At 45.2% G+C, this 20,761-nt stretch overlaps 1 protein-coding gene across 1 annotated transcript in view; it reads left to right on the forward strand.

Annotated features, from left to right (window-relative positions):
• Positions 1 to 20,761, forward strand: part of ZBTB47 (zinc finger and BTB domain containing 47) — a 43,175-nt gene that overhangs the window by 591 nt on the left and 21,823 nt on the right. The window lies entirely within an intron of this gene.

Here is a 20,761-nt window from a genome sequence, read left to right on the forward strand (position 1 = left end):
ACACACACACACACACACACACACACACACACACAGAGTCACTCACTCCTATCAGAGTCCAGTCCACTCTTGATTAGACCACCAAATTCTCTCTGGCCCCCCTTCCTCCTTCTCCCTAAACTCCTCACTTACGCAGTAGACAGGACTGCCAAGACCTCCTCATCCCATACAAGGGACCTCCCACTTGTCTCTGTTCCATCTTCAATCTAAATCCCAGGTTTTTGCTTCTCCAGACCTCTACCTCAAATTCACCTCCCTTCCAATTGCCAAACAGGTACTGGCTGCCAGCCCCACTCCCATCTACTCCTCTGGGCTCTCAGTCCCATTAAACCTGACCCTCAAGTGTCCCCAGTTCACCCCCAGTAGGCTATCCCACTGCTATTTACCCCAGCTCCAATTGACTCCCAACCTCAAACCTCCATCGTCTCCCTTAGTAACTATTCTGTTTTCACTGAGGCTCCAGATGGTGAGAGGGTTTGGAGAATCCCCTATATACACTTCCCCACTCCAACTAGCTCAGGCTGTTTACCCCTATTCCGAGGCTACCCTTGGGGAAAGGGGTACATAGAAGAAAAAGTGGGGAGTGATTTGGGACAGGGTTAGGAGGGTCCAGGAGCTAGGAGTAGTGGTGGGTGATTGGCCTGGGAGGAAGTGTTGATTTATCCCTGGGGTGAGGGAAGTCAAATTCTGGGGCTACCATGGAGAAAGTGTCAGCTTCAGAGGGTTAAATTCCTCTCTCCTGGCTCTGCCCTGTCCTAGGGGCCGCCCCTGCTATGCAATGACCTGGGAGCTGGGCTCTGTGAGGTCTGGAATGGGCTAGGCTGGTTTTAGGAGTGAGCTCCCAATCCCACATCTCCTCTTAGGGGTTGGGGTGGACCCAGGGGGCTTTGGCAGCACCAGGAAACCATTGACCATAGGATTTGGGGGGAGGGGTCTTGAGGAAGTTGGCTTCTCTATCCCAGACCCCCTATGGGTCCTGAATGTGTATCTATCTGTATGGGAGGTGTGTGTGTGTGTGTGTGTGTGTGTGTGTGTGTGTGTGTGAGCTCTGGTACTGAATTCAGCAGGGGCTGAATGATGGAAGGGCAGGACATTTCTTATACCAGAAGATTCCCAGGAGGCTGTTCATGAAGCTGGAACAGCAAGCTCAGCAAATTGTCCCATTTCCCCCCTCACCCCTGGCCCTAGCTTGGGGTAGTATCAGGACAATCAAACCCCGTGGAGACTGTGGTCAAACACAGGCCAGGTGATTTTAGTAATGGAGGGCTTGAGCAGGCAGCTTGTCAGAATCCCCTTAGCAGGAGCTGGAGACCCTCCAGCCAGCCAGAGATGGGATGGAGGCAAGGGAGTGTGGGAGCCTGTTGCCTCTGCTCCTGGGGCCTCTGTCCAGTCTATGCCTCGTGCTGTCTTCCTCCTGTCTCTCCCATGTCACTGGGCACAAAGCCACATGGGAGGTTTGAGGGAAAGATCCTTATCACCTGGGCTAATCAAAGAAGGCTTCGTGGAAGAGATGACATTGAGTTGGCTTTTAAATGACTGGCAGGAAATCAACTGGGTTAGATTTGTGTGTATTTAGTGACTTGCCCAAGGTCACACAGGTTGTAAGTGTGACCTGGATTTTAATCCAGATCTTTTGACTTGAGATCAGTGCTTTCCACCATACCACACTTCCCTTCCTGGGCCTCAGTTTTCTTTTCTGTAAATAGAGGAGATTGGTTTAGGTTGTCTCTAAAATCCTTTTTGTTTTAGCTCTAAAAATACTGTTATCTATTACAATGGAGATGTGCATTTTATCAGGACTCACAGTTTTAACTTAAAGGAATTATTATTTTTGTCATCATAATTTTCTATATTTCTATATAAAGTTTACAATGTGTTTTCCTTACAACAAATCTGCGAAATGGGTAGTATGGCTATTCTTCTACTTTGCAGATGAGGACACAGGCTCTGAGACAGTGATTTGTTCAAAGGTTGCATTGCTTGTAAGTGCCTGGCCCTAGAATGTGAGTCCCTGTTGCCTGTCTATCAATATATACTTATATGTGTATGTTTCAGAATCCCAAAGTCAGTGGGCTCAGCTGTCCAGGACTGGCCCAGGATCTCTCTTGTACCTCTTGCAAGGGGGAATCCTACCCGCCTAAGAGCGTTGCAAATGCCCACTCCAACTAGCCTAGGCTATTTACCCCTATTCCGAGGCTACCCTTGGGGAGAGAGGTACGTAGAAGAAAAAGTGGGGAGTGATTTGGGACAGGGTTAGGAGGGTCCAGGAGCTAGGAGCAGTGGTGAGTGATTGGCCTGGGAGGAAGTGTTGATTTATCCCTGGGGTGAGGAGTTACCATGGAGAAAGTGTCAGCCTCAAAGGGTTAAATTCCTTTCTCCTGGCTCTGCCCTGCCCCTACTATGCAGTGACCTGGGAGCTGGGCTCTGTGAGCTCAGGGATGGGCTAGGCTGGTATTAGGAGTGAGCTCCCAGCCTAACATCTCCTCTTAGGGAGGGGTTGGGGTGGACCCAGGAGGCTTTGGCAGCACCAGGAAACCATTGACCATAGGATTTGGGGGGAGGGGCCTTGAGGAAGTTTCTTTGTCATCAAACTGTCAGGGTGGCAATTTAGACATCCTGGCTGATGATTAGGTTCTGTTTGGGAGAGGTCTTTCCTGAACCTTTGAAATTACTCCTTTCCTTCCCCAAAGACCTAGGGCTTTCGTGATGCATAACACCTTCCCACCCCCAACAGTCATAACTTGTTCTTCAATAATTCTTCTAAAATGAAGTGCTCAAAATAGGAATGCCTTCCTGCATTAACTAGTGGTGGGAATGCAAAGATTGATATGAAAAGGAGTCTGCCCTCAAGGAGTTTCCAGTCTGTTCAGTCTTGTCTGACTCTTCATGACCCCGTTTGGGCTTTTCTTAGCAAAGATACTGGAGTGGTTTGTCATTTCCCTTTCCAGCTCATTTTGCAGATGTGGAAACTGAGGCAAACAGAGTTAAGTGACTTGCCCAGGGTCACTCAGCTAGTAAGTATCCGAGGTCAGCTTTGAACTCAGGAAGATGAATCTTCCTGACTCCAGGTCCAGTGCTCTAACCACTGTACCACCCACCTTCCCTCTTCTAGTCTATTAGTAGTCCATTTTGTTGGGCTTTTGGAGGGAAGTTATACAGTTTAGAGAAGACGTAGTCCTTGCTTTTTGGGAGCTTGAGATTTAATCAGTCAGTCATGAAACATTTATTAAGCACCTGCTATTTGCCAGGCACTTTGCTAAATGCTGGGGATATAAAAAGAGGCAAAAGGCAATCCCTGCCTTTGAGGAGCTTACAGTCTAATGGGGGAGACGGCATATGAACAACCAAGCACAAACGGATTATATCCAGGATAAATAGGAAATACCCATCGGGAAGAAGGCACTAGAATGAAGAGGAGTTGAGGAAGGCCTCCTGTAAATGGTGGGATTTTAGCTGGGACTTGAAGGAAGCCACAGAAACCAGGAGACAGAGATGAGGAAGGTAGATATCCCAGGCACGGGGGTCAGCCGATGAGGGTGAGAGGAGAAGATGCACACAAGAAAACCTGTCATTTGAAATGTAACACCAGTGCACTAGAGAGACTACGTAGGGTCTGAGAGGGTTAAGGTTCATACTAACGGGGAAATTGTGCAAAGCTTCCTGGAGGAGGCAGCTTTTGAATTGGGTTTTTAAAGGATGGGCTTGGAAGAGAACAGGAAGGTGGAATGTGATGCGGATGCCGAACCTCTAAGGAGTATGGAGGAGAGATGGAGTGGACAAAAGGTGGGGTTTGGAGTCAGAAGACAGATTCAAATCCTGCCACTGCCGCTTGCCGCCTGCATGACTTTGGCTGTGAATCCTTAACCCTTTTGTGCTGCTTTTCTCTCTGTTGTAAAATGAGGGCGTTGACTCTGTGTCACAGAAGGTAAGGATTTCAGAGTTGGGAGGGATCTCGGGTTGGGGGCCCTGGTCCCACTTTTCTCTGGCCTGGAATTCGCTAGAGTGTCTCTGGTGAGAGGCTGCCTGGCTTTTGCCTGAAGACCATTGCCCAAGCAGCCCGTTCGGCATTTGCAATGCTCTGGTTTTAGCGTGTTCTCTCTTACAGCAGATCAAAATCTTCCTCCTTTAACATGCTTTCAGTGCTCTTAGTTTGGCCCTCTGAAGCCAAGTAGAATAGACTGATTTCCTCTTCCCCTGGACCACCTTCTGATGCTCGAAGATAGGATTCTGTCCCCTCTAAGTCTTTCTAGGTTCATGGCTAGATTGTCCCAGCTCTGGATCCTTTCAGTCAGCTTGATGGAGTGGACAGGACTCTGTATTTGAAGTCAGAGGACTTGGGTTCGAAACTTGGCTCTGCTGCTCTCTTACATGTTCTGGGACTCAGTTTTCCCCTCTGTAAAATGACTTAGATGATACTGAGTGACTATTACAGCTTGTGATTGTGTGCTCCACCTGGTATTTCCCGGTAGGGGAGTTACAGGGGTGAGATGGGGAATTTGTTCCTCCTTGAGACTGAGCCTGGCTTGGCCGCATAGACAGAGGCTGGGAGGGTTTGGAAGACATACCTGTGGGGAGCTTGGTATCCCGGGGATGTCTTTGACAGGAATAGAGAGCATGGTCGTCCTAAGCCTGCCCTTCAGTGCTTCTGTTACTGTCGGGATCCTGGGTCTAGAGAACTGACTGGGGTGTGGGGCATACAGGGAGACCCTGGGTGGTGGGTAGGGTGGGGTGGGGGAGGGCTCTCTAGTAAGGAGGCCAGGATTTATGCCACCTTTAGCTGGTGGGGTGGAAGGCAGAGCCAGCCCCAGCCTCATCTTCTCCGTGAAGCTTTTCCTGATCCCCTCCCTCCCAAACAAACTTGTCTTTAGCTGTTTTGTGTTTCTCTGTATTTATTTTCATTATATTTATCCTGTGTATACTGTTTCTCCCAGAGATAACACAAGCTCCTGGAGAACAGGTTTTCTCTCATTCTTTGTCTTTGCAGCCCCAGTGCCTAGCACATAGTAGGGGTCTTAACCAATGCTTGTTAATTGATTGAAGGAGAGTCACTGGTGTAGGAGATTGTCATCCTTCCAGGTCCCTCTGGGGCAATTGGAACTCGTTGCAGCCAACACAGTTGGACTAGGAAAGGCAGGGCCCACAGCTGGAGGGCCTGGTGGGAGCCAGCACATCTGGTTGAGGGAGGTGGGCAGGGCTTAGAACTGGGTTATTGGCATAGCCAGCTGGCACTGCCTCCTCTGTGGGGAGGGGGAGGTGGGGCAGAGAGAGGAATTGGGAGGGCTGGGACGCAGATAGGGACTGTTTTAGGCTCCCAAGGTCCTGGAAGACATGAATCCCTTCCCTCATGTTGTGAAATCACAGAACCATGGAATGTCAGAGTTGGAAGGACCTTAGAGATCATCTGTCCCAACTGCTTCGTTTTACAGATGAGGAAATGAATCCTCCCCCAATGGGAAGTGACTTGCCCAAGGTCACCCAGTCTGTTAGTGACGGAGCTGCGCTTCAAACCCGGGTCTCCCTCCTGCTAGGCCTGGGTTCTTTCCATGATATTGGTGACTTTGAGGGCTAGATGTGAGATAAGCTTCTCCCATGCCCCTCTGATCCTGGCCCAGCTTCCCGGTTACCAAGGGACCATTATTCCTTTGTTGTTCATTTGTTTCAGTCGTTTCTGTCTCTTTGTGACCTCGTTTGGGGTTTTCTTGGCAAAGATACTGGAGTGGTTTGCCATTTCCTTCTCCAGCTCGTTTTACAGATTAGGAAACTGAGGCAAACAGGGTAGCTAGTAGTATCTGAGGCTGGATCCCTTATCCATCCCCCTGTCTGTTGTCTGATGCTTTCTAGTGGCTAACTCTGACCCTTGTAGTTTAAAAAAAAAAGCCCTGTATATCTTTTAATTTCGTTTTAATATGTTTGGTGCCTTTTGTTATTACATCACTGTCACGTCTGTGTTTCGCCTTCCTTGGACCCTCCCTTCTCACAAAGCAAAACAAGTCAGACTCCAAGCTTGCTTCAGTGACGTGCATCTGACCACGTAGATGACATTCTGGCTGAGGAGCCCCCTGCCTCTCAGCAAACAGCAGGGACGTGGGTTTCATTATTTGGTCTCCTGGACCGTCTGTAGCTTTTAGAGTTCATCTTTCTGTGGCTGACCTTTTCCTTTCCATTGTCGTAGTCACTGGGTATGATGCTGGCTAGTTTCTCCCGATTGCCTTCTTCATCTGTTTTTACAGATCTCCCTGCATGTCCCTGACACGCATGTCTCATCTTTATCTTTTCTTACACACAGCAACATTCTAGTAGATTCAGGAACCAGCCATCCCGCCATTTGTCCCAAAGGAACAGTTGATGTATCGCTTATGATTTATGGAATTCAGAGCTCATCTGTGTCCTAGCTATTTCTTTATCTCTCCCCAGTACCAATCACAATGCTTTGACCATAGTAGGCACTTAGTAAAAGTTTCCTCAGTTGGATTTATTGGCTCAATTACCAGTTGCAATACTTCTTACCTGTGTGACTTTGGACAAAACACTTTATCTCCTGGAGCCTCACCTTCTTCGTCTGTGAAATGGGGGGAACGGTGCTTGTTAGAAAAATACTTAGAAAAGTTTAAAGCATTTTGGAAGTTGGGGCTGGTGATTATCAGCTAAAGGCTTAGATCATTAGTTCATCGAGATTTTGCAGGGGAACACGGCAGTGAAGGCAGTGCATTTGAAAGATTGCTTGGGTGGAGTGGGAAGGCTCCTGTGTTAGGAAAAGAGCACTTAGGCTTGGTGTCAGAGCATCTGAGTTTGAATCCTGGCTCAAACATTTTCTAGCTATATGACTGGTCCTCAGTTTTCTCCTCTGTAAAATGGGAATAATACTGCTTAGATTATCACCTTCATAGGGTTGTTCTTGAGAATCAGATGAAGGAATGGATGTTTATGAGCAGAGAGTTGTGATGTGTGTGTGTTTGTGTGTGTGTGTGTGTGTGTGTGTAAGTAAAAGAGTGACATTTTGGTCTCATGCATAGAGCTGGACTTGGAGCCAGAAGGAGCTGAATTTAAATTCTGCCTCAGAGACATTTACTAGCTTTGTGACCCTGGGCAGTTACCTAACCTCTCTCTACCTTGATTTCCTCATCTGTAAAACAGAGATAATAACAGCACCTGCTTCCCAGGGTTGTCATTGATGTTCAAATGAGGTAACACAAAGAAGCATTTTGCAGACTTTCATGCCCTATAAAAATGCCAGCTACTATAATAATGAATAATCACTTTTACAGTGGTGTTCATACATGGGATCTGATGCCATCGCTGGGCTAAAGGGGCAGGTGTAGTAGTGGGGCAGGGGAGGGGGGGAGGGGCGCACAGGATAGGCACCAGTTAGGAGTCACCTGCGGTAGTGCAGTTAAGAGGTGACGAGGGAGGAGAGAGGAGGGAATGGGGGAAAAATTGAGAGGACTTGGCCACTGCATGTGGAGTGTGAGTGTGAGAAGGGGAGCTTGGGTGGCTGGGGCATGGTAGTGCCTTTGGCAGCCCCAGGGAAACTAGAAACTCAGCCCCGTGCTTTGCAGACGAGGCATCAGGAGATTACTAGAAGGAATCACAGAGACCAGAGAAAGCCCAGCAGCAGCTTGACCAGAGATAACAGCAAAACCTCTGTCCTTTGAACAGGGAGAGGGGCTTGGACCCTGACCTGTTTGGTCTTTCTCAGCCTTCTGGGGGTGAGGGAGGAGGAGGGGAAGGAGAGAGAGGGAAGAGAGAGACAGAGAGACAGAGACAGGGACACACACACACACACACACACACATCCATCCCTAGTGGCCCAAACAGCTGTTAGGTGGTATTGGTGATGGGGTATACAGCAAACCTCACCTAATAATAATCTTGTTCAGTCATGTCTGACTTTGTGACCCTGTGGGCCATAGCACACTAATACTGTCCATTCGATTTTCTTGGCAAAAATACTGGAGTGGTTTGATTAAGGCAAACAGAGGTTAAGTGGCTTGCCCAGGGCCACACATCTAGTAAATGTCTGAGACTGATTTGAGCTCAGGTCTTCCTGACTCCAGACCCAGCACTGTATCCACTGAGCCACCCAACTGCCCAAATAATAATCTATTTATATAGCACTTTAAGGCTTGCAAAGCTCTTTGACATGTATGATCCTCATCTGATCCTCACAACCCTAGGAAATAGGTGCTATTACTATCCCCATTTTACAATGAGGAAACTGAGACTGAGAGAGTTGAAGTGATTTGCCCAGTGTCACTGTGTCTGTGAGACAGGATTTGAACTCGGGCCTTTCTGACTTCAAGTCCAGCACTCTCTCTGTGGCTCCCCCTAGCATCTAGTTTGCACGTTTCCAGTGCATCAGTATCAGGTAATACTGGGCATCTAGTTATCTGTGTGTGTTATCTCAGTGCTAGTCAGTGAGCTCCCTGAGGGCAGGGATTGCATCTTATGCAAACTATCTGAGAGGCTTTCTCTGCTTCGAGTTCCTCAGACCAGGATCTGTGCATAGCAGGCATGAATATGTTTGTTAAGGAATTGGAATGATTAAGTCCTTACTGTTTGTAGGGACTGTGCCGATTGCCAAGAGAGCAGTGGAGATGAAAAAAACCATTGTTCCCCCCCCCCCCAAAAGAGCTCGGTCTCAGTTCAGTTCAACAGAGATTTAATAAATGCCTGCTGCATACAGAGGGGACACACAGAGGGAAGACAGCACTGTCTGTGCCCTAGGGAAGCTTATGGTAGATGTGTGTGGTGTACGGGATGACATGGCCGTGGATAAGTAGTGGGATGCAAGGGAGAACGTGATGGGTTACAAAGGAGAGAGCCAGGCCAGATGAGTTCAGAACATGTGAGGGGGTGTGTGTGCGCGCATGTGTGTTGTGTGTGTGGTGTATGTGTGTGCGCGTGCGTGCGTGTGTGCATGTGTGGTGTGTGTATGGTGTGTGGTGTGTGTATCTGTGGTGTGTGTGTGTGTGTGTGTGTGTGTGTGTGTGTGTGTGTAGAGGATCGAGGGAGACTTCACAGAGGGGAAGGTCATCTGAGCTGAGCCTTGAAGGAATTCAAATTAACTCAACAAGCATTTCTTTATTAAGTGTTTACTACGTGCAAGGCACTGAGAAGGATTTCAACAGATGGAAATGACGAGGGAGGGGAGAGGGCACTTTACACTGGGCATTTTTTATTTTATGATGTGTCCCTGGGGAAGGAGGTGGAACAGAATGAGAGATGAGGGTGTTGGGCAGAGAGACCCTGCCCTTTCATGGGGTTCCAGGTGGAGGAGGGACCTCTGTTCTCTCTTGGATGCGAAGCCCTCTGGGATCTGCAGGTCCTGGGCATCTCTGCGTTGGGTCTTCTCCCTCTGCCCCTAGACTGCTGAGATGAAGAGGAACCCCAGTTGGGATTGACTCTCAAGTGCTCACGCACACGCATGTGCACGCACGCGCTCTCTCTCTCTCTTTCTCCCTGCCCCCCTGTATCTCCTTCTGCTTCTGCCTTTGTCTCTCTCTGTTTCTTTCTGTCTCTCCCTCTCTCTCTGCCCTTCTGTCTCTCCTCTCTTTCTCTCTCTCTCTCTCTCTCTCTGTCTGCCTCTGTCTGTCTCTCTCTGTCTCTGTCTCTCCCTCTTTCTCCCTGCCCCTTGTATCTCTATCTCTGCTTCTGTCTCTGTCTGTCTCTGTGTTTCTTTCTGTGTCTCTCCCTTTCTCTCTCTCTCTTCAGAGCCAGGAAAGGGGCTGGATTGGAGGCTGAGCTTTTTCACAGAGTTCTGGGAGTGCATGATCCTGATTCTGGCTCCAGACTGCTCTCCTAGCTCTGCCCTCAAATAGACCCCATTCTTAATATTTAGCAATGGAAGAGACATCAGAGCTTGTCTAGGTAAACCTCATGTTATGGTTGAAGAAACTGAAGCTCAGGGTAGGTACAGCTAGGTCCCAGTGAATGCAAATAATGAATCCCATGAGGTGGCCACACAAGCTCAGATTCCCACAATTGGACGTATGAGTAATTTGCCCAGGGTCACACATAGTAAGCTGTAGAACTGGGCTTCAAACCCAAGTGCTGTATCTCCTACTCTGATGCTCTTCCTAGTGTACCATTCTTGGGCCTCTGGTCGGGGATGGTGATTAGAGAGCCCAGGGATCATGCCTAGAAGGTCTAGAGGGATCGTCATCTGTCCGGGCAGCAGGGTGTAATGATTAGAGCCCATGAGCACGTGACCTTGAATGTCTGACTCGGTAACATCCCAAAGGCATGTGTCATGAATGAGCTCTGGATTCTTAGAGTCAGGGGACTGGGGAGGCCCAGCTGGACTTTTCTACTTTCTAGATGTATGACCCTGGGAAAGTCCCTTGTCCTTGAGCCTTTATTTACACCATCTATAAAATGGGAAGAATAATACTTACATTCTCTCCCTCAAAGCACCTTGTACCATAGAAATATGGGTTGTGGTAGTGGTGGTGGTGGTGGTGGTGGTGGTGGTGATGATGATGATGATGATGGCAACCCTGAGTCATTCTGAGAAGGTTCTACTTTGTTTCTTCTGTCTCAGAAGGTGGGAAAGTGTGTGATCAGTTTAAACATTTCCATCCATTCCTGATTGTGGAAATAAAAAAAATATCATTAAAGATCTCTTATCCAAGAGGAGGTTCATTTTTATGTAATTAACTCTGTGCCCCAGGTTAGAGGGGACATGCCACATTTCCATGTTTCCCCTGGCTTCAAATGCAGCAAGGGCTAAACAGGTCAGCCGCTAAACAGGTCAGCAGGACGAAGAATAAACAGGTCATGGAATATCTGAGGCACTGGGTTTTTAAGAGGCTTTCACGTGGATGGACGAGGGGGTAAATCTGATGTTCCCATTGTACCCTATTCTATATAGGTTGGAGGGTCAGAGGCCCTGGCCAGGCCTCACATGGGCTAGGGCACCTGCTGTAGTCCATCCGCATTTTAAAATGGACCTTTGTTGAGCCTAGGGTGGACAGAAGAATAATGGGGTTTATTTAGAGCTGGAAAGGCCCTTAGTGATCATTCAGTCTGGCTCCTCGGTTTTCATTTGGTGAAACGGAGGCTCAGGGAGGGAATGACTTGCCCAAAGTCATACACATACTGCAGAGCAGGGCTGGGATTTGATCCCAGCTAGGACAGAGGAGGGAGTAATATACACAATCAGTTGAATTTAGAAATCTGTCTTACCCGACAAAAGTAGGAGGGAAGGAGGGAAGGAGTAATCTAACAGATGGAGAGATGGGGACAACCGCACAAGATCTCTGATGGGAAAACCCTTTAGAAAATTAAAGTTTTTCCTCCTGCCTTGCTTTATGCTCCCCTCCACCTCTTGGAAGCTGGAGGACCTTGGAGGGGAAGAAGGTGTCAGGGCTTATGGGAGTGAGTTCATCTTGACCTTCTCCTTGCATCCTTCCAAGTAGATAGACCTACCCTCCTCTGTCTCCCAGACCCAAAAAAATCCGTCCTAAGAGGAGGAAAGTCAATGACATCCTGAGACAAGGCCAGGCTTAGATCTGGGTGATACAGAAGGTGGTATCTGGGGAAAACCAGCCACCTTCAGTGATTGAGGTTCTACCGAGGCTATTAATAAGCTGCCCTAGGCTTTGACCTTTCCCCAGCCTGGACCCCAGGCCTTCACAGCCCAAGTTTCTCTGCACCTTCAAAAGTGATTGATTGATTATTGCTTTGCAAAATGATCGGCTCCCAGAGCTGGGAGAGACCTAGAACATAAAAGGCCAGAGCTGAAAAGTACCTGAGGGGTCCTCTACTTACTGAATCATAAAGTCTCAAAAGGTGGAACAGACCCCAGAGCCATTTGGACTACTTTGTGCCTGACTAGAATCTCATTGGCAGCATAGCCAACACTTGAAGACCTCCCGTTACCAGTAACTCACTCTGTCTGAGACAGAGGATGAGAATTCTCTCTGAATTCCACCTTTGAGAAATGGTTAGGGAACTTTGTTTTTAGATTGAACTGAGAGACTGAAAAAGACCTTGTGAAGGAGATCTGAGCTGAGTCTTGAAGGAAACCAAGGAAGTTAAAATGCAGAGGTGAGAAGGGAGAGCACATCAGGCAAGGGCAATGGCCAGTACAAAGGCGTGGAGGTGGGAAATGCAGTATCACGTGTGAGAAATGGCAACTAGGACAACATAACTGAATCATAAGAGTTACACGGAGGAGAATGAAGTGTATGAAGTTTGGAAAGGTGGGAAGAGACAAGGTTTTAAAGGGCTTTAAATACTGAATGAAAGGTTTGCCATTTGATTCTGGAGGTGATATCATACTCTTCCCTCTTATTCATCCAATAAAAAGCCCAGACATTTTTCACATGAACTGTTGCATAGCCAGGCCACATCATCTTGTACTTGTGAAGCATGAGACCTCGTACATATCCCTATTACATTTCATTTCATTAGAATATTTTAATTTTTTATATATTTTTTTCATTAGAATGTTTTAGACCACCTAGAGCTCTTTGGTTCTTGACTCTGTCATTCAACACATTAACTATCCCTCTCAGCTTTGTGACATCTACATATTTGATAAGCTTATTATTTATGTCTTCATCCAATAATTGATAAAAATATTAAATAGGACAAGCCCAAGGACAGATCCACATAGCAAGCACATAATAAATGCCTCATTCATTCATTCATTCATTCATTCCACTAGAGACCCCACTCCGAGTTTTCCATAACCAATGAATGATGATGACTTTTTGGGTCCCGTCTTTCGACCAGTTCTGAATACAAAACCTTTATCCCCTTTTGTCCACAAGGATAATATGAGAGGATCTACTGAGATTTCAGCAACTTATTTGAATCTTTCATTCTAGTAACTCGTTTGAGAAAGGAAATGAAGTTGATCTGGCATGGTCTTCCTTATGGAACGTTGCTGGGTTTTTGGTTTTTTTTTTTTGATTTGTTTTGTTTAGTTTTGTTTTTATTTTTACAATTGCTACTTTCTCTTCCAGGTAATAGCTCACATCTGTATGGCATTTTAAGGATTGCAAAGCACTTTGCCCACATTATCTCATTTGATTTTCATGAAAGCCCTGTGAAGTAGGTGCCATTATTATCCCCATTTTAAAGATGAGGAAAATGATGAGACTAATTGAGGTTAGGTGATTTGCCTAGGGCAGGGGTGGGGAACCTGCAGGCTCCAGGCCACATGTGTCTGCAGGTTCCTCACCCCTGGCCTAGGGTCATAGAGCTGGCAAGTGTCCAGGGTAGGTTTTGGGCCCAGGTCTGTTGACTTCCAGTCCCTCACTTTTCACTGCAGCATGCTGAGTTTAGATGTCGTTAACTATCCATTTGATGACACATCCTAGGGTTTTACTAGGAATTAAAGTTTCCTGGCCTATGGTTTGCAGATTCTGCACTATTCCCTTTTTTTGGAAAATCAGGACAATAATTTCTGTTTTTAATCATGTGGCAACCCTTTCCTTCCCCACGGTATTTCTTTATTTTACAATAAAACTACATTGATATCTTTTGTTTTTATATCACCTGTACTTCCCAATATGTCCCTTCCCCTCTCCTTTCTTCTCAGAAAGCCATCACCTATAACAGAGAATAAAAAGAGGGGGAAAAGAAAATGATTCAGCCAAAGACCTTCAGAAAGTCTGACGTTATATGTAGCTTTCCACACCCAATCTCTCACCTCAGCAAAGAGATGAGGGAAGGACGTTCTCACACCTCTAATTTGGGACTAGGCTCGCTCATTACAATTTCGTAGCCTTCAGTTTTTATTGCTGTTTTGTCCTTATTCTTTCTGTTTACATCACAGTAGTCTTTGGGTATGTCCTTTCCTCATTCTTTTCTGTGTGCCATATAGCAGTCATACAAGTCTTCCCATACCTTTCTGTCTCCATCCAATTTATTGCTTCTTATAGGACAATAATATTCCATGGCATGCATGTACCACAATTTACTTAGCTATTTCCCAATCAATGGGCATCTACTTTATTTTCAGTTCTTTGTTACTACAAAAAGTACAACTTGTTTTTTTTTAATTTTCTTTTTTAAAAAAGTAATTAATTAATTTTTGGTTTTCAACATTCACTTTTATAAGACTCTGAGTTCTTTTATTTTTATCATTGGCCTAGATTTGACATTTCTGGGACATTTTATCTCCACACAATTTCAGAGATGAGACTAGCATTGGCTCAGGATCACATCAGCCAATTCAGAGCCATCAGATGCCATTAAACATGTCTTGGTGACTTGAACTCATCAAACACAGCTAGGGATTCCTTTATCTTCTCCCTACTTATCTTGAACATTGATTCCCTATTAGCCATTTTTGTTCTGTCCTTTCCTGTCTCGTTGGCTGGGAAAAGACAAAATAAAGAGTTGATCCCTTCCGTCTTCTCTTGGTAGTCAGTTATGGTCTTCTCCATCTCCCAGAAGTGATCCTATCTTTTCTTTGATCTGCCTCTTTCCCCCCAATACCAAGACATTTCAGTGCATCCATGATTTTATCGATGTGGGTATTTCTTCCATTAAGGCAGTTAGAGCACTGGTCCTGAAGTGAGAAGGACCTGAGTTCAAATCTAGCCTCAAACACGTACTAGCCACGTAACTTGGGCAAGTCACTTAACCTTGTTTGCCTCAGTTTCCTCATCTATAAAGTGACCTGGAGAAGGAAATGGACAACCACTCTAGTATCTTCACCAAGAAAATCCCAGATAGGATCAGAGTCAGACACAAGTGAAAAATGACTGAACAACAATTCCTTCTGTTGATTCAGATAACAGCTATCCGTGTCTTCCCATCCTGAGTGACTCTTGTCATTGTCCTCCAAGAAACCAAGCCCAGGAATCCGCCCACTGTGCTTGCCTTCTCTTGACATTTTGTGGCTACCCATGGTTCATCCACAGCCTTCACTCTGACTGCGTGACCAGATTGCCGCCATTTCTTAGATTACGCCCTTTCTGCTGCTTCTCTTTTGTAATGTGTTGCAGCCTTTTCACACCCACCACGTACTTCTCAGTTGCTTTTGGATAACCTACAACTTTTAATTATTTGGAGGCTGGTATTCTTTGCCTTACAGCAGTACAAAATCATCAGAAGGCACTCACTTTCTTATGTAATCTTTTTGCTTTTTCTTTGTATGTCAAGATGTTTCTTATTGATAAATTCACAATAGAAAAGAAAATTTCAACAGCGACAAAAAAATAGACTAACACAAATTGAAACTGACTGCCGTGTAATTGTATGACCAAGCTTGACCCCAAGGAAGGTAGATGAGAATGAACCTCTCTCCCTTTTTTGCATAGGTGTGGGACTATGAATGTGGAGCAGTGCTTCTATGGTTGGATTGGTTTTGATATGTCAGTTTTATTGGACTGTTTTTGTTTCTTTTTTATTCTTTATTACGAGAGATGGCCCTATGGGGAGGAGAGGGAAGAGATATACAGAGAAATGAAATGTCATGTCAAAAGATATCAATTTTTAAAACCCCTGCATTTTCCTGAAAGCAATCCAACTCATTCTCCTTTTTCAATTCCGAGCCCAGTTCATTGTTCATTTGCAGTGATTATCCAAGATCTATGGATGAACTCAACTTCATTTCTGGATGTTAGGATGGTGGATTTAGAGCAGGAGGGAACCTTAGAGGCGTTGAATCGAATCCTTCCATTTAATGTCACAGTGAGGTTAACACAGGGTCACATGGCTAGAAGGTACCTGAATCAGGATACGAACCCAGGTCTTCCTGACTCCAGATCCAATGCCTATTCATGATTCCCATTTTCTTCCCTGATCCTTAGTCCTGCATCACCAATTGCCTATCAAACTGGATGTCTCAGAGCCATTTTGATGTCAACATTTCCAAAACTAAACTCATGGTCTTTCCCCTAAAACCTTTCCCTCTACTAAATTTCTCAGTTTCTGTAAACAGCCCCACCATCCTTCATGTTCTGGATTTGTAACCTTGGCATTCTCCTCTATTCCTCCCCCATGTATCCAAATCAGTTGCCAGATCTCACCATTTCTGCCATAACATGGCTCAGATTTGATGTCTTCTCCACACCCCCACAGCTCCCACCTTAGTGCAGGCCCTCATGGCTTGAATGATTTCAGCAGCCTCCTAATTAATCCCCCTCCCTCAAGTCTCTCATGACTCCACTCCATCCTACGCAGTAATGCCAGAGTAAATTTTTCTTAAGTGCCAGTATAACCATGGGACTCCTCTATTCACTCGACTCCAGTGGCTTCCTGTTGCCTCTTGGATCAAGAGTGAACTCCTCTGGTTAGCTTTCAAAGACCTTCCCACCTTGCCCCAACCTGTCTTTCCAGCCTTGTTGGATATCACTCTCTCTCCCATACTCTGTGGTCCAGCCAGATGTGCTGTATCTTTGTTCCTTACACGTGGTCCTCAATCACCCGTCCCTGAGCCTTTGCAGTAGTTGTCCGACTCACCTGGAATGTACTCTCTCCTTAACTTAGCCCCACAGACTCCTTCTCTATGAAATTCAACTCAAGCACCATCTTCAACTCAAGAACCCTTCCCCAATTACTCCAACTGCTAGTGCCTTCTGTTCCAAAGCACCTTGCTATTTAACTACTGTATATTTATTCATTTCTGTTTATGTTGCATATATACACTTGCCTTCCCCCATTAGAATGTAGGCTCCTGCAAGTAGGTAGGGATTATTTCATTCTTTGTACTTGTATCCCCAGCTCCTAACACACACACACACACACACACACACACACACACACACAGAGCACATAAGAAACACTTAGGAAATACTTGTTGATTGATCTGAATAGACATCCTTCATCCATTTGTCTTTTCCTGTATGCATAGATAGGCTGATGTTTTGAGGGGTTGTGGATCTCTTGTAGAAGGCTGTGTATTGTCCTCAGGCTTGATACAATCACTACAATGTCATCTGGAGGACCAAGAGATTCTTTTTCCATTGAGACATTGCGCTGGACATCTTCCATGATGGTGGCAAATGCCTTTGGCAAGCATATGTCTCCTTGTTTTATGCCTAGTTTGATGTTAATAATTATGCCAAATATTACTTTAAAACACCCCCCCGCCCTGCCTTGGTTGTCCTTAGTTTTCCTGGGCAGCCTCAGCTCTTTTTGAGTTTTTAGCTCTTCTCAAATTGTCCTCATTGGACCATGAGTACACTTGGGTATTCATCTTCTATTTGCCCTTGCTTCTGTCCTCTGTCCTTGTCTTTTAAAAATCTAAGTTAACTTGGTTGATAAATTCCCTGTGCATCCATTTCATTCTCTTTAGACAATTCCCCTCTTTTCTTCCTCATAAAAATTATTTCTTTCATAGCCTCGGAATTTCATTCCTGAGAGTTTCTGATCACTCCTGGTCTAGCTTCTTCTGTAGAATTTTAATCTATGACAACCTTCGTATTTATCTTTTTATGAGGTTCCTTGAATTCTTTTTTTTAGTGTAATAATAATAATAATAACAATAATAATAATAATAATAATGACTAACATTTATATAGTACATACTATGTACCAGACACCCTACTGAGTGCTTTAAAAATATTATCTCACTTAATTCTCACAACAATCTGGGGAGGTACATACTGTTATTGTCCCCATTTTATTTTATTTTCTTCATTAATTTATTTTGATTTATCAACAATCACTTCCATAAGCTTTTGAGTTTTAAATTTTTCTCCCCCTCCTTCCCCACCTCCCTCCCCAAGACAGCACACAATCTGATACAGGCTATACATATATATTCCTATTAAACATTTTCACATTAGTGATGTTATAAGTACGAATTAGAACCAATAGGAGGCACCACCAGAAAGAGGAAACAAAACACAACAGAAGAAAAAAAAATAGCAGATAGTATGCTTTGATCTGCATTCAAACTCCATCGTTCTTTCTTTGGATGTGGATACCCTTTTCCATCATGAGGCCTTTGGAGATGTCTTAGATCCTTGCATTGCTGAGAAGGGTTAAGTCTATCAATATTAGTCATCACACAATGAGGCTGTTACTGTGCATAACGTTCTCCTGATTCTGCTCATTTCACTCAGCATCAGACCATACAAGTCTTTCCAGGTTTTTCTGAAGTCTGCCTGTTCATCATTTCTTATAGCACAATAGTATTCCATTACAATTCGTATACCACAACTTGTTCAGCCATTCCCCAATTGATGGGCATCTCCTCAATGTCCAATTCTTTGCCACCACAAAAAGAGCTGCTATAAATATTTTTGTACATGTGGGGGTCCTTTTCCCATTTGTATGATTTCTTTGGGATACAGCCCTAGAAGTGCTATTGCTGGGTCAAAGGGTGTCCCCATTTTATAGATAAAGAAACTGAAGTAAGCAGAGGTTAGGTGACTTGCCCAGAGGCACACATCTAATAAGTATCGCAGGCTGTATTTGAACTCAGGTTATTCTGATTCCAGGTCCAGCACTCTATCCACTGAACCATCTAACTCCCTGCACATATAAGATGGTATCTATAGTCGTTTCCTTCTCAGTTGTGAATTCCAAGATAAAGTAGTCATTTTTTCCTAAGGTTCCCTTCATTACTACAATTTGTTTCTCTTTGTTCATTAGTCATGTCCAGAATAGCCACTACCCTTATGGCTCCTTCCACCTTTAGGAGGATGAAATTATCAAGACAAGTTAAGAATTTAGTTGTGCCTGTGCTTTTGGCTTTGAGAGCACTCTAGGACATATCAAGATAATTGAAATCCTCATCACTTCCATATCTGTTTCCTGAACTCATCTATTTCCTCCTTCTGTCCAGATGGTCTGTGGTATAGTCCCACAAAAAAACATCATCTCTGTCAACGGTGAAACAGAGAACACACAGGCAATATTTTCCTTTCCCTTCTATAATCGAACCTCCTTGTTTTACAGATTCAGCAAAGCAATAAATGTTTATTAAGCACCTACTTTGTGCAGAGTGCTATGCTTGGTGCTTGGGATATATGAAGATACAGTTGACTCACCCCATTCTGTAGTCATTCTAATAATCTAGTAAGGGAGGAGGGGGAAATGGGACCCAGTTACACAAATAACCTCTGATATAAGGGAGGAGGGGAGAAGTGAAAAGGAGGAAAGTAGAGGTCTGAGCCCAGTGCTGAGATACTTGAGGAGGGAGAGCTTGCTTTTGGCTGGAAGGGGTAAGGTAAGGTAAGTCTTCATTTCATGGAGGTCACAGTAGAATTAGGCCTTGAAATTCCAAGAGATTTCATCAAGCAGAGATGAAGACTTTTACAAATATGAGTGACAGCATGAACACAGAAACAGGAGGAAGCAGGGTGAGACTGGGGATAGAAGGTGGTCCAATTCGCTTAGAACATAGGGTTTGTTAAGGAAAGTAGAGGTTGACACCAAATTGTGCAAGGCCCTGAATGCCAGGCCACGGAGATTCTATTTGAACCTATAGGCAATGGGGATCTCTAAAAAGGAAATTCCGTGGTCAGATTTGTACCTTAGGAAAATTATTTTAGAAGCTAACCTGGGGAGGAGAGAAGCTAGCAACTAGGAAGTTATCCACAATGTCCCAAAATTCTTATTATAGTGAGCTTAAAACTGCAGTAAGACTTTTGGGACACCCAAGTGAGAGCCTAAAGTATGGAGATGGCTGTAGAAGGAAAGAATAGGGGTGGAGGCTGGAGGAGACCTTGTGATGGTTGAATTGATAAAACCTGACAATGGGATTAAATATGGGGAGACACAGATGACCCTGGAGGAGTCTTGAGTAGATAGGTGGTGACTTAGGTGATGATGGTGCCCTCTGGAGAAATAGTCAAGTTGGGAGAGGAGGCAGAAGATGCAGAGCTTGGTGGAAGAGAGCCAAGTTTGATAGGCTTAAAAGGGCCTTCGGTGTGGAGATATCCAGCAAGCAGTTGAAGATGTGGGTCGGAGGGTCTGGGGATCATAGATCTGGTGACAGTGCAGAAAGTCCTTAGAGGCCTTCTTGTCCCATATTCTAACTTTACAGATGAGGTCAACGAGGCCTAGGAAGTGAGTTGTCCAAGGTCACACAGATAGTGCACATCTGAGGAGGGCCTGGGTAGATTTGTTTTGAGATGACAAGAGAGCAGATGAGATCATCAGAGAAGAGGACCTGGGAGCCAGTCTTAGAGATGGGCTATAATCTTCAGGGGATGGAGGGAATGGGATGAGTCAGAGGAGTAGCAGTCACAGAAATAGGAGGGGAACTATGACTTTTCTGAAGATGGTATTAAGAAGAATGAGGTGGTCAGCAATGTTAACTACTGCGGGGAGGTTAAGGAGGATACACACTGAGCAGAAGCCTTTGTCGCCACTGTCTGTCCCTACTGAGTCTTCCTTGATCCAGTCCAATGGTAAAGGACTTCTTCCTCTGAAGATATACTTAGATATTCCAAGGTCTTACCCCCTACTAGACTTTGAGTTCTGTGAGGGCAAGGGCTATGTTATCAAAACTCTGTAAACCGAGGGGTCCCCTGCCTTCCTCCCTACCTCAGCCCAGCGTAGGGCTGAGTAGTGCACATGAATACAAGCACACATAGTAGGTGCTTGTTAAGTATTTGACGGATGATAGGGACATTAGTAATGACCTTTGACAGTGCAGAACCTAGGTTGTCTGAGTCCCAGGAAAGTATTAATGTAAGAATTAAAAGAAGAAAGGCATTTAAACCCCCTGATTCATAGATGGGGAATCTGAGGCCCTGAGATTTGAAGGATTTGTTGAAGATGACACAGACAGATAATGGCAGTGCTGAGACCAGCCCCCAGGTCTCTCGATAACCCAGGTCAGCAT

This window comes from Vombatus ursinus, unplaced genomic scaffold (assembly GCF_900497805.2).
Source record: "Vombatus ursinus unplaced genomic scaffold, bare-nosed wombat genome assembly UNPS02014820.1, whole genome shotgun sequence".
In the NCBI taxonomy this organism is placed as follows: domain Eukaryota; kingdom Metazoa; phylum Chordata; class Mammalia; order Diprotodontia; family Vombatidae; genus Vombatus; species Vombatus ursinus.